The sequence below is a fragment of the Mauremys reevesii genome, linkage group 2 (assembly GCF_016161935.1).
Source record: "Mauremys reevesii isolate NIE-2019 linkage group 2, ASM1616193v1, whole genome shotgun sequence".
Classification (NCBI taxonomy): Eukaryota; Metazoa; Chordata; order Testudines; family Geoemydidae; genus Mauremys; species Mauremys reevesii.
In genome coordinates this window covers 42,372,824-42,386,617 of record NC_052624.1, presented here as the reverse complement: position 1 = coordinate 42,386,617, position 13,794 = coordinate 42,372,824, and the positions used below count along the sequence as shown (strand labels likewise).

Below are 13,794 nucleotides of genomic sequence, written 5' to 3'. Positions count from 1 at the left end.
CCTCAAGTCAGCAACTGCTTAAAAAATTCAAGATCTGAAGTTATCGCTACACTACAGCTTAAATCAATGTAAGTTATGTCGCTCAGGGGTGTGAATTAGCCACCCCCATGAGTGACATAACTTATGCCGATTTAAGCGCTGGTGTGGACAGTGCTACATCAGTGGGAGAGTTTCTCCTGCCAACATAGCTACTGGGGCTGGAGTAATTAAGCCAACAGGAGGACTCTCTCTGACCAACTTGATTGCCTTCTGTGATGAGATAACTGGCTCTGTGGATATGGGGAAAGCGGTGAATGTGAAATACCTTGACTTTAGCAAAGCTTTTGTATGGTCTCCCACAGTATTCTTGCCAGCAAGTTAAAGAAGTATGGATTGGATGAATGGACTATAAGGTGGACAGAAAGCTGGCTAGATTGTCGGGCTCAACAGGTAGTGATCAATGGCTTATTGTCTAGTAGGCAGCCGTTATCAAGCAGAGTGCCCCAGGGTCGGTCCTAGGGCCAGTTTTGTTCAACGTCTTCATTAATAATCTGGATGACGGGATGAATTGCACCCTCAGCAAGTTTGCGGATGATACTAAGCTGGGGGGAGAGGTAGGCACACTGGAGTGTAGAGATAGGGTCCAGAGTAACCTAGACAAATTGGAGGATTGGGCCAAAAGAAATCTGACGAGATTCAACAAGGACAAGTGCCGAGTCCTGCACTTAGGATGGAAAAATCCCAAGCACTGCTACAGGCTGGGGACCGACTGGCTAAGCAGCAATTCTGCAGAAAAGGACCTGGTGACTACAGTGGCCGAGAAGCTGGATATGAGTCAACAGTGTGCCCTTGTTGCCAAGAAGGCTAACGGCATATTGGGCTGCATTAGTAGGAGGCTTGCCAGCAGATCAAGGGAAGTGATTATTCCTCTCTATTCAGTAGCGGTATTGCATCCAGTTTTGGGCCCCCCCCCCCCCACTACAGAAAGGATGTGCAGGTCAATGAAAATGATTAGGGGGCTGGGGCACATGATTTATGAGGAGAGTCTGAGGGAACTGGGCTTATTTAGTCTGCAGAAAAGAAGAGTGAGGGGGGTTTTGATAGCAGACTTCAACTACCTGAAAGGGGGTTCCAAAGAGGATGGAGCTCAGCTGCTCTTGGTGGTGGCAGATGGCAGAACAAGGAGCAATGATCTCAAATTGCAGTGGGGGAGTTCCAGATTGGATATTAGGAAAAACTATTTCACTAGGAGGGTGGTGAAGCACTGGAATGGGTTAAATAGAGAGGTGGTGGAATCTCCATCCTTAGAGGTTTTTAAGGCCCGGCTTTGATGATTTAGTTGGGGTTGGTCCTGCTTTGAGCAGGGTTTGGACTAGATGACCTCCTGAGGTCTCTTCCAACTCTAATCTTCTATGATTTTATGACAGGAGGGCAAATTTTTTGGCCTGAGGGCCACATCGGGGTTCCAAAACTGTATGGAGGACCAGGTAGGGAAGGCTGTGCCTCCCCAAAGAGCCTGGCCCCGCCCCCTCCCACTTTCCACCCCCAGACTGCCCCCTCACAACGCCCAACCCATCCAACCCCCCTGGTCCTTGTCCCCCTCTGTCCCTAACCTACCCCCCCGGGACCCCACCCCCTATTGGAATGTGGCCCTGTGAACGTGGGCGGAGGACTCAGGAGCAGCAGGGGCAGCTGCATAGCTGGAGAGAAGCAGCAGTTTTCCCTTCAAAGAGCCGCTTCTCTCCGGCCAGTTGCACGGCCACCCGGTGCTCCTCCTGAGTCCTCTGCCCATGTTTGCCGCACTCCCGCCACCCGCACGGCCCACCTGCTCCCCTGCCCCTGCAGTGCAGCCCCTCCCCTCCCCACAAGGGGTGTGCCAGTGCTGAGCTGCCTGACTGCCTGCCTTCCCCCTGTTGTTGGGGCGCCCCAGGCCAGGGCTCCCTCTGTTCACTGGTAAATCTGTCCCTGAGCCACACCACCCGGCTGGAGCCAGCCATGCCGCCGCACTGCCAGCACGGTGAGCTGAGGCTGTGGGGGAGGGGGAACAGCGGGGAGGGGCCGGGGGCTAGCCTCCCTGGCCAGGAGCTCAAGGGCCAGGCAGGACGGACCCGTGGGCTGTATGTGGCCCACGGACCGTAGTTTGCCCACCTCTGTTCTATGACATCCTGGTAAAACTCCCATCAATCTCAATGAGGCCAAGATTTCACCCCTATAATCTACTGTTTATAGAATATGTAAGGATCTGATCCACTTCCAATCCAGTTCAATGGAAAGATTCCTATTCACTTCAGTGAGTTCAGGCTTTAATGTAGTATTATAACAATGTCATACTGACAGCAATAAGGATTTTTATTAATGGGCATTGATTTGGGACTAACGAACAGAGGGCTTTGCGTCTCAACTATTATGACATTTCAGATGAATACTTGCAAAGTACAAATGAACCCCAATATGTTGTGTTTTTCACCCTTAGGCTTGTGTTGTGATATTCCATTAACTTCAGTGAAAGCAACGTTTGAAGTTTGGATGTAAAACAAACAAACAGACGATTCAAATGAATTCCAACTGTTCCCCAAACACAGAGACATAAGAAAATTCTAAAACTAAAAACACTAATGCTTCACTCTTGTGATTTATGTCATCATAAGAGCCAGCAATATCTCAGTGCAATTTGCAGGCAGGATACAAGGAAGCAAATCCTTCAGCTGTGATTCTGAAAATGTAAAATACTGCTGTGTTTAAATGCCATAGATATTTCTTCAAAGAACATAGGGCCTGGCTAAAATGTGAATGAATATACTGGCATTAATAAAGGGAAAGATGATCCGATTTATTTTGTAGTTTAAGACGAAATTATAACAACATTCAAAACCTAAAATTTCATCGTCAGAGGGCAGCTGGTCCCTGTGAGTAGACCAGGCCCGGCTCCCATGTCAGAGCAGGTTACCCCTATTGAGCGAGTTAAATGAGGCAGGCTACACAGGCCTGTCAGAGGGCAGGAAGAGGAGAAATGATTGGGGCAAGCTGTGCCTGGGGAGAGGAACCACAGAAGGGTGGAGCTAACTCTGGTGGTGGGTCCCTGGAACAAGGGGTCAGTTGCTCAGGGAGGTAGCCTTGGGGCTGGTGTTCCAGAAGGGAGCAGAGCTAACTGGCTGTGAGAAGAGAAGCTGGTTGGAACTTAGAAGCTTCAAGAAGCAGGATTACCAGAGACTCCTGGGAGGAGAGGCTTTGACACCCTAGGACAAAGGGTGAACTGAGGAATTGCTTTTGTCTATTATGTGCTTATGTTTGGACAAACAAATCTGCTTAAAGGAGACTGGGCATGGTAATGAGTGCTTGTTAAGATGGTGAGAAGCCCTGCCACATCCCATATGCTGGAGAACACAGGCACTTCGAGCAGCCCCTGATAGAAGGGGAGAATGAGGTAGATCTTTGGTGCTCACTGAAGACGGGGGAAACAGAGGCAGCATGCACAGAACAACCTTTGGCCAAAAGGGGATGCTTGGGTGGTGGCCACTGTATTACATTAATACAGTTATTGAGAGCAATTCACCTTTTTAAAACCTAGAAGAATCAAAATGGAACATTACAGAGTACAAATTAAAGGAGGGTAATATAATTAACACCAGCCAACATGGATTTATGGAAAATAGATCTTGTCAAACTAAATTGACAGCTTCTTTTGATGGGACAACAAGATTGGTTGATTAAGGTAGTAGGGCTGATATAATATACTTAGACATCTGTAAGGCATTTGACTTGGTGCCATGTGACATTTTGATTAAGAAACTTGAACAATATGTACAAGATCAACATGGCACATATTAAATAGATAAAAGCTGGCTCACAAGTCACAAAATATGCTTATAAATGGAAACAATACGTAGGTGTATTTCTATTGATCTACTGATCCCACAGGGATCAGTTCTTGGTCCTATGCTATTTAACATTTTTATCAGTGGCCTGGAAAAAATATAATATCACGGATGATATAGAGATTGGCATGGTAAATAATGAAGCGGACAGGTCACTTGATACAGAGCAATCTGGATTGCTTGCAAAGTGGGAGCAAGCAAATAATATGAATTTTGATCTGGCCAAAAGTCATACTTCTATGAATAAAGAATTCAGGCCACACTTGCAGAATGGGAAATTCTATCTTGAGAAGCAGTGACTGTGAAAAGGACTGAGGTCATGGTGGATAATTAGCTGAACATGAACTCCCAGTGCAAAGCTGTGGGCAAAAAGGCTGCTGAGATCCTTAGATGTATAAACAGGAGCCTATTAAGTATGAGTAGGAAGGTTGTATTACCTCTCTGACACTGGTGTGACTGCTACTGGAATTCTGTGTCCAGTTTTGGTGTCCACACTGCAAGAAGGATGTTAATCAATTGGAGAAAGCTCGTAGAAGAGCCATGAGAATAATTAAAGGATTCAAACATGCTTTGTAGAGAAAGACACAAGGAGCTTAAATCTCTTTCATTTAACAAAGAGAAGGTTAAGGGGTGACTGAACATAGTCTATAAATACCTACATAGAGAATAGAAATTTAGTAAGAAGGCTTTTCAATCTAGCAGACAAGTGTATACCAAGAGTCAAAGGCTGGTAGTTGAAGCTAGACAAATTCAGACGAGAAATAAGGCACCAACTTTTTAACAGTGAGGGTAGTTAACCATTGGAACAGCATACCAAGGATTGTGGTGGATTCTCCATCACTGGCACTTTTTAAATCAAGACTGGATGTTTTTTATTGTTGTTGTTGTTGTTGTTGAATACATGCTCTAGTCCAGAAGGAATTGAAGGAGGACTTATGGTCTGTGTTATACAGCAGGTCAGACTAGATGAGCACAATGGTCCCATTGGGATTTAGAATCTATATGAGATCACAAATAAAACCTCAGATTTGGTCTTACTATACATGAAGACGCATTGGCACCAGTAATCATATTTCTGCAAAGTGGATATGTTTAATGATAAAAACTTTAAAAATAAAAATTGAGCCACTCAAAGCCAGTTTATCCAAAAAAAGTACAACACAATTCCCAAACCTGCTAACATACGTTGGGGTGTATAATAAGTAACCCTAGTGAACATTAGTCTTTAAAGCAATGATGGGAGGGAGGAAGTATTTGGTAAGATTGTTTTTTACATGGGTGTTGTATAAGTTTGCCTCTAAAGATGAGGGTGGGATGAGTTATTTTACAAAATGGCATTATGAAAACACAACTCAAACTAGCCAGCTAGGGTTTTGACTCTGCAGGTGTCTAGTAAAACTGCTTGGATTGGGAATCATAAGCAAATGGCTACAAAAATACAGCAAAAGAGTTTAGACCAATCACACTTGAAGGGCTTGATTCTCATTTACATTACGGCCTCTTTACATCACTCTGGCATTAAACTGGACCTTAAAGTGTGTGTGAATTACAGTACACACACTCTTTACACTGTAAGACTGGCACAAAGGACCTTGCTATAACAGAGTATCAGGCCCAAAGTGTAACTATACTAGATACAGTGGGGCCAGATCTTCAGTCTCTCGCTATCAGTGCAAAACAGCTGTGATACTGCAGGATCTGACCCCTCGTGATTCCCCTGCACATGGGAATTCTCAGGTGGTGTTGCGCTGGCACTCAGGGGAGGGAGCAAGAGAAAGGGGCATACTTTGATGCATCTTCAACTCACTGCGCCCCAGCTGCTATAACAACTGGGGCTACACACAGCCAGGCATAGGTTAAAGCAGCTTTTAGGGGACTGGCCTGGCTTCGAAGTAGATTCTGGATTGGGGGGCAGCAAAGATGGTTTGAAGCCAACTTTGCCTCACCAGGTGCCTCCTCAAGTCTTGCCCTGAACACAACTCACCCACACGAGAGAATCTGGCCCAGCAACACTCCTTGGATTTAGACTAATGTAACAGAGAGAAGAATCTGGCCTAGTACTTACACCAAAACAGACAGTCTTGTGGTCCTGTGGACTGGAGGCACCCAGGAGTGGACTATAACACACAGTCTGAAATCATTTAACTGCTTCACCAGTGCTGTAGGTGAAGACTCAAGAATGGGGATATACTATAAAGACTTACCTGTAGAGAACTGGTATATCTTTGCATATGTCAGCACCCATATCCATTTGAGTTGCACGTGTGCAAAAGTTTTTGATTCAGGGCGCTCTTAGAAATTTTTCATTTACAGTTTACATGACACATTTATAATAATATTAGTGACTAGTTGCCAATACAAATTTCAAGGTTTTTAGCAGCTTGTCTTCTCATGGGGGAAGAAACCTGGCTTTTGGCTTTTAAATTGTCTTTCATTTTGTTTTTAAATGAAGTTTGTGATTTGACATAGGATTGGAAAACCTTGGTTGAAATATGTTCCCATAAGAAATATTCCCACCTGGAATATGGAATATTTGTCTCTCTCTGTCTCATCACAGACTACAAAAATTTGTTTGGTGGTGTGCATGGGTATTTAGTTGCTGTAGTGCTATTTATCGTCTAAGTAGCATTAACAATAAGTGAAGTTAAACATTAAAGATTCCAAATGTCTTTTTAATTGTTATTTAGTGAATGCTGCTATGACTTTGTATGTTTGGCGATAAATTAAAAGAAAAAAGACATCTGGTGACAATATACTTGTTCAGCGCTCCACATACCACATTTTATTGATTTCTAATGCAGTTTCATTTTATACTCTACATTCTACAAGGTGACTTTGAGCCTTGTTTCGAAACATCTTTCTTGTTCCAGTTATCCTCATCTTTTTACAGCAGTGTTTGTTCTCTACATATCGATCTTGACAGATGGATAATATTCTGCAATATACTGAACAAACCTTATGGAATTAAGATAAACTTTACTGAGTTGAGTTAAAACTTATTGAAGTAGAGTTAACATCTCTGGGAGAATTGTATTAAACATGCAATGTGTATGTGTTATTATGGAATTGTATGTACCCTCTCTAGTAGGAGGACGGTAATGAACTTCCTCAGTTATCATCCTGCGGAGACACAAATATTCTAGTTCAAACTGGATTCTCTCTCTTTTTTGTATTAAAAGCCTGAGTTTAGGCTGACCTGGGGCTTACTTCCTGATCCAGCAAATAGACAGAACCTCTGGTCCATAAAGGGCCCCAATCCTTAGAGAAGGATTGCAAAGACTTGGCAAACTGAGGCCCATTAAGATTGGGTGCCAATTCTGAGCTGAAGCTCTGATGAACTTGTAACCACAAGGATGCCATAGGGTAGGGTATTAACAGACTGCACTTGCCAGAGGCCCTGTGAGAGTTAGGATGAGCTCTGGTAAGCTTATTAGCATCCATGTAGGTTCTTGTATTGTTTTTTGTATGTTTTCTCTGCAATGCTTTGTACCTTAAGAATAAAGTAGGCTTGCTTAGAGAGAGCCATGTAATAGCATATATCTGTAGCAATAACACTGTTACTGGTCTCTGAAGAGAAAGCAAGCAGATGTCTTAGGGCAACCTGTCTGTGCTGGGAACAACACAGTGAAGGCAGGAACTGTCCAGCCTGGGAATACTGTGGTCAGAAGAGAGATAGATATGTGTATCCACCCAAGAGAGGCAACGGCTGGGGAGCTGAAAGCCAAGAGTAGGTGCCCTTGATGAACCACTGAGGGGAAATACAGGTGCAGTTGCCGTCAATTGTGACCCTTAGATAGACCCCATTACTGTAATATCTGAGTCCTGTGGCACCTTATAGACTAACAGACGTATTGGAGCATGAGCTTTCGTGGGTGAATACCCACTTTGTCAGATGCATCTGACGAAGTGGGTATTCACCCACGAAAGCTCATGCTCCAATACGTCTGTTAGTCTATAAGGTGCCACAGGACTCTTTGCTGCTTTTATAGATCCAGACTAACACGGCTACCCCTCTGATACTTGTAATATCTGAGCATTTCACAATCTTAAATGTATTTCATCTTCATACCACCTCGCTGAGACAGGGAAGTGCTATAATCCCCATGTTACAAGATGGGGAACTGAGGCACAAACAAGCTAAGTGGCTTGTCCAAGGTCACCCCGAAAGTCTGTGGTATAACAAGGAACTGAACCCAGTCTTCCAAGTCCCAGATCAGCCTCCCTGCCGCTGGCCCATCTTAATCTCATACAAGGGCTCAAGGAAACATTCTGCTTTCCATTTACACACAGCAATTACACTGATTTTAGTAACTTACTCCAGATTTAAGGCCAGGATGTAACAGACCCCCACATGAGTGCACAGGTCAGGGGAGTGTGCAGGATCCTCTCTCCCCACTCCTCTTGCACAACTTACCCAATGGCTTGTTACAACTGCAGTCTGGGTGCTCAGGGGAATGCAGGGACTGGTCCCTTGGTGCCCTCCTGGAAGCACCCAATGTCTCAAAGAAGAGGCAATGGCAGAGAAGAGGCATGGCCATATCCCTTCACTGTAAGTAATCCCCACCCTAATAAATAATAGTGATAATACACATACTACTTTCAATTTGTTCAAAACAGCGCCCTTCTGCATTTGAGCTATCATGACCATATAAAGACAAACCCTTCGTCCTTATACAGACTGCCTATAAAATGATGGCTTGCTTCTGAGGCAGGCTTTTAAAGCCTCTAATGGAGACAACGCTGGCTAAAATAGAGAGCTGCACCCCAAGTCTTGTGCCGACTGGTATGTTCACACAACACCCACTGTTGAGAGTTTCCACCATTGCATTTTAAGTCAGCAGGCACCTGTGCTTTTTCTAAGGCCTGGTCTACACTACGGCTGCAAATTGACCTAAATTACGCTACTTCAGTTACGTAAGTTACTTAACGGAAGTCGACATAACTTAGGTCAATTTACAGCTGTGTCTCCCGCCGACTTACCTTACTCTTGTCGGGGAGATGGAATACAGCAGTCGACGGGAGATCGTTTTGCTATCGACCTAGCATGTCTTCACCAGACCTGCTAAATAGACACTGCTGCATTAATCGCAGCATTGCCAATTTAGCAGGTAGCATAGATATGGCCTAAGCTGGGCTGGAGTGTGAAGGTTACTCACTCCAAGATATCCACCTCTTTTAGTCCTTCTCCAGCTTAATAAAAACACTTATGGCTTTTGTGTGTTTTTTTTCCCGAGTATTAAAGGTAAATAAAATTCTTACCCTGTGGTTATATGTATGCCAAAGAAAATGTACTGAATGAGGTGTCTCCACTCCCCTTTTCTAAGCTTTCCATGCACTTCCCCTAGGAGAATCCCTCCACATTTTGAACTCTCAATCACTAATCTTGCTATAGATAATCCTATTTACTGTTCTGTAGAACAATCTTATAGCTGCCCTCTCCCCATCTAGTTAGTGAGCTTTTTTTAATTCATTCTGTGATAGATACACTGTGGCCCAGTTCTCATAAAGGCTGATGTATGTGCTTCACAGCAACAGGTCATTTCAGAAAAATTCTGGAAGGGGTGTGGCAAAGTTGTGTCAGTAACCCCCCACTTATGCTTCCATGCTGCGGCTGTGGCTGCTTGTGATAGGTTGGTGGGCCAGTCCCATCCCAGAGGGGGGGAGGCAGGTGGGTGTGGTTTGGGTGGCGGGCATCTCACCAATGGCCAGCCTAGGGCAGGGATCAGGGCTTTCTCACTCCACATTCAGCTCCAACCCAGGCCACTGCTGCTGCTTCCTGACCAGAGCGCAGCAAGCAGGAGTAGTGCCAGAAGCTATTCAAGACAATCTGCTGTCCCCTTCCTAAAAGGCCCAGCATGGCAGATTGGGTTGGGCCAAATCTGACACTTTAGGCAGATGCCCAAAAGTCGGGAGGGTTGGGATGGCTGCCCCCCCATAGCACATGACATCCTGCTTCACAAGACTAGAAATGCTTCAACTCAAATATGTTGATTTTCCTTTCCAATTTCTTACTTAACGATATAATTACAATACAACTTGAAAGTATAAATGGTCACATTAACTATTTTAACAGAAATATTTGGCATAAATCAAGAAATACCCATTTCACTAGATGCCAACCAAGCTTCACAAACTTGAAGGAAAAGGAATCAAAAAACAAGCACACTTAATTGTTATGCATCTCACACACGATTCTGGGTTGATCGCCAGATTTAGATGTGCTCTGAAGTAGGGAAGCCTAGAGCAGCACTGTGATACCACAGCTAATAGTGAATTCTGAGATTTGATTTGATAACGCTGAAAAAAACAATAATGACGATGACCATGGAATGAATGCATGCAACGGTATCATAAAACACTGATGCCACTAATGCATTTCTAACTCTTGCCTGAGGGACTGAACCTTTTAAAAATACAGCTAGTTTAGCCTGAAAGCTTCTTCATAAATGCTTTAGCCAGTTAAACAGACAAACTTGAAACAGACACAGTATTTTATTAAAGCTTACTGTAAAGATATTATTGCAACTAAAAAAAAGTATACAGTGGAAAAAACATTGACTGCACAGGAACCTACATCAAACTTTTGATTTTCAGCCCCAAACCGTCTATTCATAAAATTCAGTTTATTTCATGTAGGAAGGCACATTTATTACATATGAACAAAAATGCATTTTAAAACTGCTGCAGATTCACAATAAACACCATATGCACACAGACTTAAATTCTGAAGTAAATCAAAATGTTATAACAAAAGATTGCAAAATTATTTCCTCTTTCACTTTCCTGTTTAAAAGACTGGCCAAGACACACACACATTCTGGGCCCTCAATTTTTAGCAACCCTTCACATGTCAGTGCCCATCTGTTTCTGTTTGTATTTTTAAGTGTCTGTTTTTAGCCCTTTTCGTTACAGAGATCACCTTCAAAATATAAAGAAAGCTCCATGGTTGACAGCTGACTGAGTAATTTTTTCTAAAAACCAGTGATTACTCATGAGCCACACTAGAGCCAACCAAGGCTGGGCTTTGGGGCTTTTGAAGCCCATGACCATCAGCTCCTATTTTTTGATGGAGGAGAAGGAGCCCAAACTGTCCTCTACTTCTGGGGAGATTTTCACTAGTGGTGAAAGGATTCCACAAACTCCTTCTCAGCTGTTCACAGCTAATCCAGTTTTAATTCTGAGCTACGAAAATGGCCTCCAGCTACAAGGGGTGGGGCAGCTAAGCGGAGGAGCCAACTCAGCCTGTAGTTGCTGACAAATGATGTGATGGGGAGGCAAAGGAACAGGAGGCCCTGCTTCCTCTTACTCCCAGATTCAACAGTGGCAGCCACTCTGGGAGGGGTGAGGAGGCAATTCAGAGGATAAGAAGAAAGGCCGGGGGGGGAGGGGGAAGGAGGAAAAATAAACTTTAAATTCTTGGACGCATTAGACCCTCCGTTGGTGAATACTTGTGAGAGGAGAGGTTGCCAGGAAGCATCATATGCAGAAGCCAGAAGGGGAGGGGATATTTAGCGTGTAAACATTTGGGGTGGGGAAGAAGAGACAGGGCTGTCATGGGGGGAGGGGAGAGACAGAGAAATATGGGAGCCTTCAAAAGATTGAGGGGGAGAGAGAAAGGTGCTGGAATGTAAAGAGAAGATGGAATACAGATGAGAGCAAGGGGAAGACACAACATAATAGAAGGGAGGGTATCAGGGCATGAATGAGAAGGAATGCAAATATAAACAGATAAAAAGGGAATGGTGATTTTCAAATAAAGAGACAGATAAACAAGGGAGAAAGGAAAGATAGTAATGAAAAAACAGAGAAAACAGTAATGAGAAATGAGAAAATGATGTGAAGATGCATACAATGAATCTAGAGAGAGACAGAAAGAAAAAGCAGGGGATGAAAAATGGGAGAAGAGAACAAATGCAAGAAATAACCCAAACTGTTAAGCTAGTGAATTTTATTGAATCAATTTATGTTCCTTTATTTTATTTCCCCGATGACCTCTTATCTCTGTTGGGAAATAGAATGGAATCACAATTGCGAATACATATTTCTACTACTGACTACTACACATTATGTATAGTTAATTAACTGGAGAAGAAAATAGACTATTACCCCAAAATCACCAGAATACATACTAAACCCTTGAGTAACAAGGGAGAAGTAGCCCTAAGACCTCTAGCTTAACTGGAGAACTGTCTACTGAAACAATTTTCAAATGATGGTTGTGACGCACAGACCTATCCAGGTTTTTTTATACTGCTCCCAACATCAAAGCATCCATGCAAAGGTAGATAAGATCCATGTTTTCTGGAACAGAGAAGACTGAAAGATGTTTCAAAAATTCCCCTCTTCCTACCACCTACCAATTTAAATTAATGTAACTCCAAAAGTTTGTGGGGGTTGGAGGACACAAAATCATCTCCTTGACACTCCTCAAAATGCAAGCGCCAGCACGAGCTGATGATGCCACCAACATATGCCTGCTTCAGCACTGTTTTAGGTATTAGTGCTAACATCAATATTTGCAGAGGAAACAGAATCGCTAATGTTGGTCTTGGCAGGCAAGTGATTAACTGATTTTCAAATATATTGTTATAAAGGGCCAAGTTTCCAAACTGGTTTCCAAAACTCCATCCACAAATTTGTCCATCCACTTCTGCTTGTGCATCCACAAAATTGACATTCCTCTCCCAAACCCCTCAAAAAAGCTTTTATTTTTCATAAATAAAGGTCTGATGCTGCCATAGAAATGTAATATACAAGTTTGGAAATAAAAGCAAGAACTCACTCTAATTATAGTAAAGACAAAATATATATCATTTTGAATATAACATCTGTTCCTGGGGACATATATTAAAAATACATTTCCCACGTTGTTTTGGCATCCTTGGCCCTTCCTTTTTGATAAGATCTGTGCATGAGCAAATGCAATTTCAGAAGCCCTTTTGAAACCTTGCATAAAATGTCATATTACAGGCCAACTAGCACCTTTCATTTTCATCACTAGATGGGGAAAACTGGGGACAGAATTTAGTTTACATTATATTACTGGTTTGAGAGAGAACAGATTTTTAGATTTTGAAAAACATTGCAGTTCATCTCTTAGGCTGGATTCAGGGGTGGCTCCAGGCACCAGCGCATGAAGCGCATGCCTGGGGCGGCAAGCCACGAGGGGGCGGCCTGCTGGTTGCCGTGAGGGAGGCATGCCTTTGGTGGCATGCCTGCAGGAGGTCCACCAGTCCCGTGGCTTCGGCGGCAATTCGGCAGTGGGTACGTTGAAGGCGCGGGACCGGCGGACCTCCCACAGGCATGCCGCCGAATCTGCATTACCAGTGGACCTCCTGCAGGCACCCTGCTGAAATCCGCCTGACTGCCGTGCTTGAGGTGGCAAAATACATAGAGCAGCCCCTGGCTGGATTGTGGCAGGGTTACTCACATTAGGCCAGTTCCAGTGCTCATTGAATGTCCTTTAAGGAAAAAAGGGTAGCACAATCTGACCTCTTTAGGGGGAAAAATGGATCCTATCCTAAAATAAACTTAATTTTAAATAAATAGTTTAAATATCTAAATGTACAGCATATTTCCATGAAGAGTAAAAACATAACTTTCATAGAAAAAGCTACTGAAGAAGTTCATAGTAAAATAACGTCCTCTGCTTGTCTTTCCAAATACTATTAATATTTGATTTCTTCTTATTAGACAATCCTCAGGCTGACACTACAGCTGAAATCCTGAACCTACTGAAGTCAATAGGAATTTTGCCATTGGCTTCAATGGAGCCAAGATTTCACCCTATCTGTTATAGAAGTTATGTTATCTGTACATGTACACCTATAGATGTACATACATATGCACACACATACACACACACTATATGCTACTCCTTTTCTGTAGAAGGATGATCTTCATGCATTTCAACAACGTAAACTTTCTGCAAACCCTTACT

At 43.4% G+C, this 13,794-nt stretch overlaps 1 protein-coding gene across 1 annotated transcript in view; it reads right to left on the bottom strand.

Moving 5' to 3' along the window:
* Positions 1 to 13,794, bottom strand: part of ADAM22 (ADAM metallopeptidase domain 22) — a 210,753-nt gene that overhangs the window by 164,037 nt on the left and 32,922 nt on the right. The window lies entirely within an intron of this gene.